Source organism: Carcharodon carcharias, chromosome 11 (assembly GCF_017639515.1).
Source record: "Carcharodon carcharias isolate sCarCar2 chromosome 11, sCarCar2.pri, whole genome shotgun sequence".
NCBI lineage: Eukaryota > Metazoa > Chordata > Chondrichthyes > Lamniformes > Lamnidae > Carcharodon > Carcharodon carcharias.
In genome coordinates, this window is record NC_054477.1 from 104,791,041 (window position 1) to 104,806,971 (window position 15,931).

A 15,931-nucleotide genomic window follows, 5' to 3' on the forward strand; every position below is an offset into this window, starting at 1 on the left:
CTCCAGGGTCCAGTAGCTGTAGGGCTCCAGCATCTTCTACACCTCGGTGGTCCGCGATGTCACACTTATTAGGCGTGTTCCGGGCTGGCGTGTTTTCCTGCCAACGTGGGTGGTAAATTTGACACGGGGGAATGATTCTGGTGAGCAGGCAAGATGATGAGATGCAAATGTATTGAAATTACATCATTGACATCTGGCGGCAGGAAAGGCGGCCGCCATTGACGGGTGGAGTGGAAGATCGGAAACTGGTTTCATGACGGCGTCAAACCAATTTTTGGCCTTCTCGCTATATTGTCCACTCACACCTGCCATGACGCCTGATGCCAACGGGGTCAGAAAATTCTGGCCTGTGTCTCCCATTCCCTCAGTGAATAGCATAACAAAGAAGCTATAGTGATATAACCATGCAGAAAGTAGATGGGTTCCAACAGCAAGATACATGGACTTTCCAAAGGGTTCCCAATTGCCTGATATCACTGCTTCACTTAGAAAATAGAGAATAATAGGATTATTTTGTAACAGTTAAGAAAAAATAAATAGCTCAAAGAAAAATTGAAAGACAATTATGTTCACAACATGCACCTCAGAATTACATTCTTCTTTTTTTCTCACTTGTTGATTGCAAACTAGGAGCAATGTTCCATTTTATGCTTTCTGGTTTTGTTGTGTGTCAATACACTGTAATGTACAGCCAACCCTTTGTCTGTATACTCTCTGAAATTATTGCGTGCAATGGCAACACATTATAGCAGGTGTGCTGATCTCAGTGCAATTTGTTCCTTTGTGGTGTAACCAAAATGTAAAAAGAGTTACATATATTTTTTCATTCATAGGATGTGAACAGAATAGAATAGTTCCGTAATTCCAAGTCAAGTCAAGATGGCGTGTGACTAGGAGGGAAACTTGCAGGTGGAAGTGCTCCCATGTGCCTGCTGTTCTTTTTCTTCTGGGTGGGGTAGGTCGCAGGTTTAGAAGATACTGTTCAAGGAACCTTAGTGATTTGCTGCAGTGCATCTTGTAGATGGTACACACTGCTGCCACTGTATGTTGGTGGTGGAGGAAGTGAATGATTAAGGTGGTGGATGATCCAAATTGCAGAAAAAACATGCATGTATGTACAAATAATAAGATAGATACTACCGTAATCTTACTGCAACGATGTGTGAACAGATGATTGAACTGTCTAAAATAACCTGGGTTCAATATGTTTTTAATGGTGGCTTTGAAATTGATACTTCTGGAACAGTAGCATAGTGGTAATGGTACTGGACTATAGACTGGATTGGACCCGTAATCCAGAAGTCTGAACCAATGATCCAGAAATATGTGTTCTAATCCCACCATGGCAACTGGAGAATTTCTTCTTTCGGTTTCTCCCATTTTACTTGGAGTCAGCACAATGCTGGTTGATCACCCTTCAACTCCTCCTGCCAGTCACCCATTCCTCTTCCAGTCCCATGGTATTTCAGTCTCTCAAAACCACATCGTTCCATCTGGTTTTAGGCCTTCCTCCTCTCCATCTTCCTGGCAGTCCCATCTCCATTACTCACCTCATCACGTTTCCTCGATAAACGGGGAGGGTTAGCGGCAAGAAGGGCATCTGGCTGTCAAATGAAATCTAAATGATGGTTGATATGAATGGAAATGGCACCCATGTTAGGGCTGACGCTGCAAGCTCGCAGGGTCCCTGACCGAACTCTGTGAGGGATAGGCAAAGATCACCATCCAATCGATAAGGACGGCTAAAGGAGAACGCCCGAAGGAGAAATGAAAAAAATGACCAAACTCAAAATAGCAAGTCTAACTGTCAATAGCTGGAGAATTTAAATGCAATTAATTAAATAAAATCTGGAATTAAAAAGTCAGTGTCAGCAATGGTGACTACAAAACTACTGGATTGTCATAAAATTGCTGATAATGTCCTGTGGGGAAGGAAATCTGCTGTCCTTACCTGGTTTGGCCTACTCCATGTGTGATCCAGCTCCACAGCAGTGTGGCTAACTCTTAAATGCCCTCTGAGATGGCTTTGCGAGCCACTCAGTTGTATCTCACTGCCACACCCTCAAAAGCAATTAGGGGTGGGCAATAAATGCTAACCTTACCAGCAACGCATATATCCCGTGAATTAATTTTTTAAAATGCAAATGGCCTGTGCCTTTTGCTTATATAGAAGGTGGCCTTGGAAATGTTGATGGTGCAAGTGATGGGGACTTACATATATTACTTCTTGGTAGCTGCATTATAAGCGATTTTGAAATGAAACTTTCCTGCCACCCATTTCTTTTATTTTCTTCCTTCATAGTACCCAGAGAATTTAAACACATAGGCCAGGATTTTCAGCTCGGCATGCGGGGGATGTGCATGAGCGTGAAATAGGGTACAATAACATCGGGTGAGGGTCCCAAAACCTCGCATATTTCAGTTGGCGGGCACAAGCGGGAGTCGGCAGTGTGCTCGCCGACAATTAAGAAGGCGGCTAAGCCCTTTAATTAATTAATTAAATAGAATCTTTGGATTTTTCAGGAAACCTCATCCACGGGCAGGATGAGGTTTCCGATATTAAAGCTAAAATAAAAATTTTTAGGGCTCATCTTCAACATGTCCCTGCCCATGTGTTAGAGTCACATGAGAGGTCATGTTTTCCTTTTATTTGAAAACTCTATTTTTAATGCGAAAAATCTTCAGCCTCCTGAGGCAGATCTGTGCCTTCAGGGAGCTTTCACTGAGCGCACCCCCGCACATGCGCTGACTTCTGCGCTTGCCCTCCTCCTCCACTAGCCCGGCAATGCTGAGGTCATTAGCACACGTTTCATGCTGGCTGGCCGTTAATTGGTCAGTCAACGTGAAGTCACAGTCGGCGCCCAATCACAGGTGACCATTCGTTGCGCGGCCACTCCCGAGCCTGTCCACCGCACCCACCTGACGAGGTCAAAATTCTGCTCATAAGCATCAGTTTGGATCATCCTACGTGTTACGTGGACCGATTTCATGTGATCTATGTGCCAGATGTGGGCCTTTACTTTGTTCCATGGGTTGCTGTTGCAGTACAATAGGGTCCAGTATCAACCTTGGCTCAGTGGTAACATTCTCATTTCTGAGTTAGAGCATTGTGGGTTCAGATTCCACTTCAGAGACTTGAGCACCAAATCTAGGCTGACTGTGCAGTACTGAATTGGTGCTGCATTATTAGATGTGCCTTCTTTCAAATAAGACATAAAACCTCGAGGGTGGGTGTAAAAGATCCTACTGGCGTTATTGTGAAGAAAGGCAGTGGGATTCTGGCCAATATTTATTCCTTACTAAAAAACAGATTATCTGGTCATTATCCCAGTGCTGTTTGTGGAACCTTGCTGTGTACAAATTGGCTGTGGCATTTCCTCCATTACAAGTTACTAAACTTCAAAAGTATTGTTTTGTCTGTAAAGTGCTTTGGGATATCTTGATAAATGCAAGTCCTTCTATTTTGCCTGACAGAGGCAGTACGCTAGAGGTGGCAGATTAACCAAAACTGCATCATTGATCTCTGGGTGTCCCCCAAGATCCAACAAAACTTCCTACAGTCAATACCATTCCTCTGCTGAGGTGCACCATAGGCACTCAATAGGGTAGGTGAACCTATTAAGTATTTCTGAAGTGTAGTCACTATTGTAATATAGGAAACAAATGATGCCGTGGGATGATTTATGTTCATCCGAGAAACAACACCTTCAAAAGTTCGGCGCTCCCCATGTACTAGACTGAAGTGTCAGCCTAGATTATGTGCTTACTTTTTTGAACCTACAACTGTTTGACAGAAAAGCAAAATGTCACCACTGATATGGCTGAGGTAAAAGTAAAAGCACAATGCTTTCCCTGAGGATATTCAGTTAGCAGGAAATATAAATAAAATATATATATACCGTGAAGGGAGCTAAAACCAACCTGAACTTGTGCACCATTACTTAATGGGGAAAAAAGTAAAATACAGTTCTTTCTCCAAGTCGTGATGGTGGTTCATTACTTCCATAGCTGAGAGGTGAAGAAATTGGAAAACCCACCTTGCACTATGTACCGAACAGAAATGCAGTTTTTATTTTTCAACATTTGTAAAGTTATTATGGTATTCTAGCTTTAGATTTTGTCCCTATGTTTCAAACATTTATCTTAGCTTCCAATTTTCAGGTTATTTTCATTTCTTGAATTTAAGCTAGTCTTTTATTTGTCTCACCTTGACTGTATTTAATGATTAGGTTCCTCTCCTACCATTGGGTTAATCTTCTGTGCTTTGGAGTTAAGACAGCTCTTAATGGTCAAGAACCCATCAACTGATATGTCTAGGTATGTGGTGCAAACAAGTTTTTAGTTACTTTCCATTTTCATAATATTGATCCAACTAAGTTGTCATAACTGGGATGATGCAATGCGGTTAGGGATAGTGAGAGAAACCGATGGGGCCTTATCATGAGTTGCACATTAAAATTTTTGTCATGTCAAGGCTCCCTTTCTACATGCACACGGCAGAATAAGAATTCCAAGATGTAATGGCTTTGGGGTTAAGTAATCAAATAATCTGTTTGCTTAGTCTCTTCAACCTCAGAAATTGTGGGTTCATACTGCTGAACATTTTGGGATGAAATATGAAGCATACAAGGAAGGAAATGGGACAGATCATGTGAGGTGGAAAATTTGTTGTGGGAAGTGGATTTGCTGGATTTTAGCCCCTTGCAGCCTGTGAACAAAGTTTCTGGCTGGGGATTGCAGACAAGTCCTCATTCTCTCTGTCTCCCAAAAACATTGGGACGAGTCCGGGGCATTTCTGGGCTTCTCCAGGGATTGCACCCAGCACCCTCTTTTAGGGTACAATAGGTGTCATGTTTGCTGGGAGCATCCTCTATGGATCTTCCAAAGGTCCATACAGTAGAGGGAAAATGTGAACCAACATCAAAAGGAACTGAGCACCTTCTATGGTCACAGTTCTCCCAGTTTCAGAGCGAAACTATTTTCCAGATGATATTTCTTTTTGGGCCTTTAAGGGCCTCTGGTGTCCATTTTGGAGCCACAGAGGTAGGCTTCAGTTTCCTGACACTTCTTCATGGCAGAGATCTTCCACAGGCATGAATGGTATCTGATAACTTCAAGGCCCCCAACAGTGCTCCCCCAACCCCCCCAAACCCCATGATTTGAGATGGAGATGCACATCCTCCATTGTCAGCAGCCAGGTGTTCCAGATCTGCCATTTTGCTGGCGACAGAGCTGGATCCCATGATTTCAGGGCTTTATAGGATCTCTTTAAAAAGTTGCAATGATACTGGAAGAGGGAAATCGTCATCACAGTAAGTTATTGAAGTAGTGAAGTAACTTCACGACTGGAGAAACAGTGATTCTTAGTGGAGAAAGCATAGTCAATTGTCACCTCGTATAAGCCCTTGATCCCAGAGGACCGGTGTTTTATTGATGCATTTATCAAGCGTATTACATGCTGTAAAGAACGAATTAAGATAATAATGCCTGAAAACCTGGTCAAGAATTACAAGGCTATAATTCAATGAAGCACTTTCGATAATGCCATAAAACTGCAAGAGCAAAGTTTGAGCAGAACTCCGATACTGGATTACTGCTTCACCTTCTTGCCACATATCTGGCATTAAGTATTTGATATGTAGTTATAGCCTAGATTTTCTTTTGTGCGTAGAGCAGAGTTTCTCATTTTTAACTGATACATGGGACAGAATTTTTGGATCTTCAGGCAGGTGTGGTGGGTGGGCCCGGCAGTGGCTCCCGACAGTGATTTCACACTGGCTGGCCAATTAATGACCAGCCAGCGTGAAAGACACGCTGAGAAGCTCGGCGCTGCCAGGGTGGGGAAGGGAGGAGTGCAGGTGCAAAAGTATGTGCATGTGCGGGGGAGTGCGCACTGAAAGACTTCTGAAGGCAGGGAGGTGCAGAATATTAAAATCACAAATTAAAATTCTGAAAATGTACAAAACATGTCCCCACATAAGACTCACTGACATGAACATAAGCGTTATTATAATTGTCAAAATTTATAAAGAAAAATTAATGTTGAAAACCTCATCCCACCCATGGATGAGGTTTCCTAAAAAATCCAAGGGCTGCCTTGCTGATTTGCCCACCCGCCAACCGTAAAGTTGGTTGGGAAGCAAAAATTGGTTTTAATTATTTGTTTAAGGGCCTCAATAGGCCTCTTAATTGTCACCGGGCGTGCTGCCGACTCTCGTGTGCGCCTGCCGACTGAAATATTGCGCGCTATTTTAGGCCCGATCAGGTCGGGCACGCGCCTGCCCACGGGACATAAAATCCTGCCCATGGTATCTATACTAAATGCAACAGAGGTGGTATGTTAGGGATGGCAGGATAAAAAGATAGAGACATATTGATGATGGCATATCCACCAATGTCATTGACACTAAATGCATGTCAATTATTCCCCAGCTTGATACTAGAAACTGTTTTATAACTCTTTTGGAGTTAAACCAATTATACTAAATTAACAAAATAAAGGATAAATCAAGCATAGCCCCTAAGTCAGGTTAGCTGTAAAACCAAGGACAAAGTTTAAAGGAAACTTACAAACTTTAAACCAAAATGTGATTGAAGGGGTTAATAAAACACCCCAGTCCCCACGGTGCCCACCAAGCACGGAAAGCGTCAAGAGTGCCGGCAGACACCGCGTGCTCCCTCTCTAGGGACACCCGGCTGCGAACATAGCTGCAGAAGAGGGACAAACAATCGGGCGGGACTCCCCCGTCGATCGCCCGCTGCCTGGACCTGTTAATGGCCAACTTGGCCAGGCCCAGGAGCAGGTTCACGAGGAGGTCCTCCTCCTTCCCGACCCCCTTCCGCACCGGGTGTCTGTAGATCAGGAGCGTGGGACTAAAGTGCAAACAAAACAGTAACAAAATGTTTTTTAAATAACTAAAAAGGGAGTGCAGCCTACCACACCCTATATAAGCATGGTCCACGGACTCCACAAGACCACAAAAAGAGCAGGTGTCCTGGGAGTCCGCGAACCTACACATTCTTCGATTGTAGGGGACTGCTGCATGCAACACTGTCCAACCCAGGTCCCCGATAGAAAGTGGGAGGACGCCTCCGTAGAGGGCAAATATGGTACGCTTCACAAATTTGCGTGTCATCCTTGCACAGGGGCCATGCTAATATTCTCTGTATCGTTCCAATTTTAGTATATGTGCTGCCGACTCTCACGTGCGCCTGCCGACTGAAATATTGCGCGCTATTTTAGGCCCGATCGGGTCGGGCACGCGCCCGCCCACGGGACATAAAATCCTGCCCATGGTATCTATACTAAATGCAACAGAGGTGGTATGTCAGGGATGGTAGGATAAAAAGATAGTGACATATTGCTGATGGCATATCCACCAATGTCATTGACACTAAATGCATGTCAATTTTTCCCCAGCTGGATACTAGATGCACACTTTAGAAATTGAAGGTAACTAGGTACTTAAAATAGTCCATTTTTAATGCTTCAACACTGACCTTGTTAGTGATAATGAGCATATAAAATTCAACATGATTTTGAGCCTTTTTTCTTGCAGGTAATAATTTGGAGGCACAAAGTTCAATAAGGCTCAAAAATGGGTGCAGGATTCATGATTAATCCCTGCCTGTTCCCTCTGATGTAGGAAGCACACAGACACTAAGCATGCTGTTGGATGCCTGCATTCACTCATAAGGAGTTAACATGAGTTCAAGCTAACCTGTGCTACTTAAAGAAAGCCTGCTCCTCCTAGAGGGCTGGTACATTTTGGCTTGAACAGGTGCTGGAAGTCATTCTAGCAGTCAGTTTCCCCAGAGAAAGAGGCAACAATGGCACAACATGGCAGGAAGTGAACTTCAAGATTCTCTGGCACAGCAGAAGGCCCTCCAGACATATACTGCGAAAGCAATGGGATCAGATAGACATCTCGACCAGCTCCAGCAATCTAACTTCAAGGGCCTGGATGCAGTGCCATGAAAGGTTAAAGACCTCACACAAGTGGTCAAGGTGAATGAATGCCCTTAAATGCTGCATTCTTACATTCACACCACTGATCAGTGCACCTTCTGTATCACAATTCTCATCATTTACCTACCAACAAGCTCTATCAACCAAAACTCACACCTCACATTCATTGCTTCACATCACCCTCACACAGTCAATCTGCTACAAACCTTACACCCTTATCTCACAGCTTGCACACACTGCTGGTTATTCCATCATGGTAGTCACATCACTCAAACACAATGCACCATACTCAGTGACACATCTCCCTCTCTCTTGCAGGACGAGGCGGTGTACAACAGCGAGCAGCAGCATCTAACAGGTGGGGCAGCGGGGTAATGGCTGCATTTCCTCACCCTGATGGAGGAGATGGTGCTTGCCATCACTGAAGTGGGTATGATTGAGGCCACAACCAACAGCAGGGCTGAAAGCACAGAAATTTAGGGTATACTCAGAACTAATCCACCTTCTTACATCCTACAATCTCTTCTGATGTACAAGCTGCAGATGGTGTGAGCTTGCATGTCTTGGTTCCCCCTCTACCACTGCTCCCCCCACCACCCTAACCCACCATCCCCATGCTGCAATCCAGTCCTTATGGCTTTCTCCTTTCAGGCATCCTGGAGATGCCACCTGGTCAGGCTGTAATGCAGCAGCAATATGTGGAAGAGGAAGAGGCTGATGATAAAGAAACATCATCGCTCACTCTTGTGGCTGACACTAGGAGCTGGATTTTTCTGACTTAAATGTTTTTTTTAGGAGGTTGGGACACTTTTAAGGTTGTAAACTCTGAGACCGATCGCTGCAACAGCAGGTCTTGTGGTTGCTTTTTGTCAGAGGAAACCAATTAAGAGCCCACCTTGGGGCTTCTCGACCAATTAGGGCACTTTGTCAAAGGAAGGATTTCAGAGAGGTTCACCAGCACTTGGGTTTATAAGGCTGCAGCAAACCACAGGGATGGTGAGGAGACCTGGGAGGCTGCCTCCACCAACCCACCTCTTTTTCCAAGTCTCTTACCTGGAGGTCCAGCAAAGGGAGCTGAGGTGTTACAGTGAGGTGAGGTCTCCTAAGGGCAAGAGGTAAAAAAGAGTGTCATCATACAAGTAGGCAGATCGCACATATTGGCAAGAGTCAGAGACGTAGGCTTGTGGTTGCAGGGGGGAGGGCGGGCTTCCTGACAGGCACCCTGTCAGCCTCTGGGAAGGTGGTCTTACTCCATGAGTATGGAGGTGTTAGCAGTGACCTGCTATGACAAGTTGAGCTTCCTGGGCACTGGTGCTTCCACAGGTCCTGATAGATGGTCATCTGCATGCCGGCTCAATGCTGTGGGTCTCACCTCCTTCCGCCTGCATTTTGGAGGCCATTCTCTGTGCCCTGTGGCTGTGGAGAAGGCAGCTGGTGTTGCTGCAGCTGAAGCAGGTTGCAGTGAAAAGCCCCCTGCCCGAGACCCTCAACAGAAGGGGATGGTGGAGCTAGATAAGCTGTTCCGGTGCTGCTCTGAAGGCTGCCAAGCAGGAAGTGAAGCTGGAAGTGAGGAGAGCGCTGGTCAAGTGAAGAGCCTTCAAAACAATTGGCAGACACCTGCCAAGCAGTGACAGCACTCTCTGACAGAAGGAGTGCATCGAAAAGCAGCCTCTCAGCCTGTCCATTTTTGTAGCTCTTCAGTGTAACTGATCAAAGCCTTCACAGCTTGTCAGGTTCATTGAGGAAATCCCTCCTGCTGTGCCCTTGCTGCCTTCAGCCTGCCAGGCTGCAGACACAGTGTGACTGCCCACTGTTGAGAAAGAGGAATTCCACTGGGAAAATCCCTCTTAACTGCCTCCTTAATGACTTCAATTGCTTTCCTAACTAAACTGCAGGGATTTCCGACCTCTCCACTTCACCAACTCGACTCTGGGAAAAACAGCTGGAGACAGGATCATGCCATCAAACCAGCCTGATGAAATTTTTCCTATTTTTTTAAAATGACCTCCCCATCCAGGCATGCCAGAAAGCTGCACTCACTGTCAAGGAGCATTGAGGAGCCCAGCACCAACCCTGAACAGAGGTTTGTACAGAATTTGGAGCCCATTAGGTCCAACATGGAATTAGTGGCCAACTCCATTACAATACCATACTTGTAGACTCAACCATGAAGCAACATCTGATGGCTGACGTTTTGACTTCTTTTGCAATACAAGCAGGAACCACCTAAGTGCTGCAGTGGGAGCTCAGGCTGAAGTCATGCAAGCTGAGCTTACTGTCACAAACTAATTCCATTATGGCTGCAGATACTCGCAACCTCCACAGGTTACTAGAATTGCTGAATGCCATCCCAGGGGAGTGACAGTGGTGCTGCCGAGCACAAACCTGTTGTACTCTCATAAGATTTATCTTTCCACTACTACCACTCCACCAGTTCCCTTGTCAGCCAGTCAGCCAGCTAGTGCAGACTGCCCATGTCGGGGTGGTGCAGTCTAAACTCAGGCTTTCTAGGGGTGGAACTCCTCTCAAGGCATCCTGCAAGCCCATCTGCAGTGTCCCCCACTGAAAATCAGCAACCTACTGCTCATCATGCTGTAGTCTCTGGGGGAGTATGTGCAGGCGCACAAGGACAGGCAAAGGCAAATGGAAGACAAGCAACAAGGGAATGTACGAGGGTGATTAGTTGACTTTTGCACAGAAGTTTGAATGGTAAAGTTAGTTTGAAATGCTTGTTTTGTGGTAACTTTTATTTTATTTCAGCACTGTAACCAAATGGATTCTGTGAAGGTAACAGAGGGAAGGTAAAGGTGTAGGACTTATGGTGAATAGGGAAATTGGGTTTACATTCACTGAAACCACTGTTGGATGAGCTGAACACTGATAATCTGGTCAGAAAGTGTTGTAGGGTGTGGTGTTGGATACCTTTCGGTAGGTCGTAATGAAGTCTTCGTAGTCTTAAGTATGTTAACTGTATGTATTAACCACAAGAACTATGTACAGTAAAGGGTTCAAGCCAGGAGCTGTCTCCATGCTTGCTTGTACACACTGCTCTGTCCAATACTAGACTGAGCCCTAGGTGTGGGTCATGTGTTCTCTTACATCACTGTCTGGGCAGTACTGTACTCAGTCCCACGTTAACCCTATATGTGCCAGACCCTTATAAAACAACTCCTCCCAACATATTTTAAGCTATTGTCATTTACCCCACGTGGTTACATCATTATTACTACTTCACCTCCCCCCCATCATCCCTTCAAGTCTCTGAGTTCATAGGTTCAAGCGGTCTGGAGGCCTTATTACCCTTGCATATCTTGCTTGCACTACTGTCAGAGGAGTGGTAGGCTCAGTCGTTGCTGATAAGCACTTAATTTGGAGGCTGTTCTGACATTTCGGTATCTTCCTCGATGTCTCTCCACTTTACTGTGGGAACAGTGGTCTAGGAATGGTTTGCTATTGAAGACAAATGGGTCAATACCTAGCCTCTCCACGGCCTGGTAGGGAATTGTGTGGACATGAGAGGCTCTCTTTGGTTCTGCCTGTTCAGCGCATATGCCTGACAGTTTGCTATGTTGCCCTCAATCGCCCTGAAAGTGCCAGGCCACCAGACAGTGGGCTGGACCTGTGCCCGGCACTTGGTGATGTCCAGATGGCCCTGGTGTATTTCTTGAAGAATTTCTGGCTGAAGGCAAACTGGGGGATGACCAGCTGCTCATTGTAGACCAGGAGATCGTCTATGACCATAAAGTGTTTTGTTGTTCGAACAAAGTTTTCATGGTCTCTTATGGCCACCTTGTTGGTGGTCACAGCGAATGTGGGAAAACTCCTCATCACACATTTGTTCTTGGTGAATCTGTTGGAGTTTACTTGCAGTCGCTGGCAGGTGTCTCCTTGTTAATTGGGAGTACGCTTCCAGCTCTTCGATGAGATTGATGTCCTGCTTTGTCAGGAGGCCAACTGTGGCCCTGGGAAATGTGATAGCTGACATTTGGTTTTTACCTTGGATGCATACTGTCTCGTAGGCAAACCTCAAGAGGCAAAGGCGGAACCTCTGGATTCTAGGTGGTATCTTTGCCAGCTCCTCATCCAGTAATGAGACTAGTGCCTTATGGTCTGTTTCAACTGTGACCTTGAGGTTAATGATATAATCTGAAAACCTTTTGCATGCCCACATGCCTGTGAGGGCTTCTTTTCCTTTGATTGCGTATCTCTTCTGAGTTCGTTAGCCCTCTGGAGGAGTAGCACACCTGTCAGTGACTTCCATCCAGTTGTTCCTGGAACAGGACAGCTCCATGGCCTGTAGGTGAAGTATTCACTGCTATGGTGGTGGGTAGGAATGGGTTGTAGTGGACAAAATGTCAGTGGAGAGCAGCATCACTGGGATGCGAGTGAATGTTTGCTCTTAATGCGAGTCCCAGCACCATGCCTGGTCTTTCTTATGCAGGTGCCTCAAAGGTTCTGTGACCTGTGCCAAATTTGGTAAAAATTTTGCCAGTGGTTCACCAATCCCAAGAATTGCTGGAGGTCTGGAATCGAGGATGGGGTTGGGAACTCACTAATAGCTTTAGATTTCTGTGGGTCCGCCGTGATGCCTTTATTGCTGATGATGTGGCTCAGGAACCGTACTGATGGTTTGGAGAACTCATATTTCTCATTCACCGTCAGCCCTGCTTCATGCAGGCGTTCTGAGACTGCTGTGAGTCTTGTCATGTTCCTCCACCCTTGTAATGTGAACCAAGACATCGTCCATTTGGCAAATAACCCCCTGTAGGCCCTGCAAATGGCCGACATCGTACATTGAAATATTTCTGGTGCCAAAGTAAATCCAAATGGCAGGCGGTTAAAACAAAATGTGCCGAAGAGGGTAATGAATGTGGTTAGCAGCCTTCATCAAGAGAGTGTTGCCAAAAGTCGTTGTTGGTGTTCAGCTTTGAAAATACTGTGTTCTTTGAGTTTAGTCAGACTTTTGTCCACTGAGGACATAGGATGGGCTTCTCTGACTACAGCTTCATTCAGCTGTGTGAGGTCGACATAAATACGGATGGACCCATTTGGTTTTGGGACTGGGACCATCCTGGAATACCATGTGATTGGTTGTGTGACTGGGGACGTGACTTCCATCTTTGTTATCTCGTCCAGCTGCTGCTGTGCTTGTTTCATGAGTGGGTGGGGAATCTTAAGAGTCATAGAGGTCTACAGCACAGAAAAAGGCCCTTCCGCCCATCGACTCTGCACCGGCCTAAATATTCTAATCCCATTTCCCAGCACTAGGCCCATAGCCTTGTATGCCATGGCATTGCAAGTACACATCCAAATACTTCTTAAATGTTATGAGGGTTTCTGCCTCTACCACCCTTTCAGGCAGTGAGTTCCAGATTGCCACCACCCTCTGGGTGAAAAATTCTTCCTTAAACCTCCTGCCCCTTACCTTAAATCTATGCCCCCTGGTTATTGATCCCTCCACCAAGGGGAAAAGTTCTTTCCTATCTACCCTATCTATGCCCCTCATAATTTTATACATCTCAATAACGTCCTCCTCAATCTCCTCTGCTCCAGGGAAAATAACCTCAGTCTATCCAATCTCTCCTCATAACTAAAATTCTTCAGCCCAGGCAACATTCTGATAAATCTCCTCTGCACTCTTTCTAGTGCAATCACATCCTTCCTATAATGCGGATTCCAGAACTGCATATAATATTCTAGCTGTGGCCTAACCAGCATTTTATACAGTTCCAGCATAACCTCACTGCTCTTATATTCTATGCCTTGGCTAATAAAGGCAAGTATCCCATATGCCTTTTTAACCACCTTATCTACCTGTCCTGGTACCTTAAGGGACCGCTGGACATGCACACCGAGGTCCCTCTGATCCTCAGTACTTCCCAGGGTCTTACCATTCATCGTGTGCTCCCGTGCCTTGTTTGTCCTGCCCAAGTGCATCACCTCACACTTATCCAGATTAAATTCCATTTGCCACTGATCAGCCCATCTGACCAGCCTGTCTATATCCTCCTGTAATCTAATGCTATCCTCCTCAATATTTACCACCCCACCAATTTTTGTGTCATCTGCGAACCTACTGATCAACCCTCCTAAGTTCAAGTCTAAATCGTTTATATATACCACAAACAGCAAGAGACCCAACACCAATCTCTGTGGAATGCCACTGGACACAGACATCCAGTCACAAAAGCACCCCTCGACCATCACCCTCTGCTTCCTGCCACTCAGCTAATTCTGGATCCAATTTGCCAAATTGCTTTGGATCCCATGGGCTCTTACCTTCCTTATCAGTCTCCCATGTGGGACCTTATCAAAAGCCTTGCTGAAGTCCAAGTAGACTACGTCAAATGCATTGCCCTCATCTACACACCTGGTTACCTCTTCGAAAAATTCAATCAAATTGATCAGACGTGACCTCCCCTTAACAAAAACATGCTGACTGTCCTTGATTAATCCCTGCCTCTCCAAGTGTAGATTAATTCTGTCCCTCAGAATTGCTTCCAATAGTTTCCCCACCACTGAGGTTAGACTGACTGGCCTGTAGTTCCTTGGTTTATCCCTTCCTCCCTCCTTGAATAACAGTACCACATCGGCTGTCCTCCAGACCTCTGGCACCTCTCCTGTGGCCAGAGAGGTATTGAAAATTATTGCCAGCACCCCTATCTCCTCTCTTGACTCACTCAACAGCCTAGGATACATTTCATCTGGGCCTGGAGATTTATCTACTTTTAAGCCTGCCAAACCACTTAGGACCTCCTCCCTTTCTACGCTAATTTCTTTAATTATATCACAGTCCTTCTGCCTGATTTCCATACCCATGTCATCCCTCTCACTTGTGAACACCAACACAAAGTATTTATTTAGAACCCTACCATGTCTTCTGGCTCCACACACAAATTACCACTACCGGGCCCTACTCTTTCCCTAGTTATCGTCTTGTTCTTAACGTACTTGTAAAATAACTTTTAATTTTCCTTTATTTTATCTGCCAATGTTTTTTCATGCCCTTTTTTGCCCTCCTAATTTCCTTTTTAAGTTCCCCCACTACACATTCTATACTCCTCTAGGGCTTGCACTGTTTTGAGCCCTCGGTATCTGCCATAAGCCTCCCTTTTTCTCTTTATCCAATCCTGTATATCCCTTGACATCCAGGATTCCCTGGATTTGTTGGTCCCACCCTTTGTCTTTACTGGAATATGTTGGCCCTGTACTCTCCCTATTTCCTTCTTGAATGAGTCCCACTGCTCTGACGCTCTGATTTACCTAAAAGTAGCTGCTCTCAGTCCACTCTGGCCAAATCATATCTGATCTTATTAAAATCGGCGTTCCCCAATTCATAACTCTGATTTCTGGCCCATCCTTGTCCTTTTCCATAACAACCTTGAATCCAACGGAGTTATGATCACTATCTGCAAAATGCTCCCCCACTGATACCTTTACCACTTGCCTGGCTTCATTCCCTAAAATTAAGTCCAGGACTGCCCTCTCTCTTGTAGGACCTTCTACGTACTGGCTTACAAAGCTCTCCTGGATGCATTTTAATGTTAGGGAAGTTGAAATCCCCCACTACTACTACCCTAATATTTTTACAGTTCTATGAAATATGCCTACGTATCTGCTCTTCTATTTCTCTCTGACCGTTTGGGGGCACTCCCAGCAATGTGATTGCTCCGTTTTTGTTTTTCAGTTCTATCCATATGGCTTCATTTGAGGAGCCTTCTAAGATGTCATCTCCCCTTACTGCTGTAATTGATTCCTTGATCAATATTGCGATACCGCCTCCTCTTTTACCTCCTCCCCTGCCTCGCATGAAGACCCTATATCCTGGAATATTGAGCTGCCACTCCTGCCCCTCTCTCAACCATATCTCTGTGACAGCAATGTTAATTTGTGCCCTCAACTCATCTGCCTTATTCGTCAGACTCCCTGCATTAAAATAAATACCATCCAACCTTGCCAAAC

At 45.3% G+C, this 15,931-nt stretch overlaps 1 protein-coding gene and 1 non-coding gene across 3 annotated transcripts in view; both read right to left on the minus strand.

The window, feature by feature from the left end:
- The window catches only part of pcdh17 (protocadherin 17), a 256,202-nt gene that overhangs the window by 13,707 nt on the left and 226,564 nt on the right, over positions 1-15,931 (minus strand). The gene's annotated exons all lie outside the window — the stretch shown is intronic.
- On the minus strand, positions 7,102-7,206 carry LOC121284545. Its single transcript, XR_005944511.1, has one exon. It is a non-coding gene; the product is annotated as a U6 spliceosomal RNA (small nuclear RNA).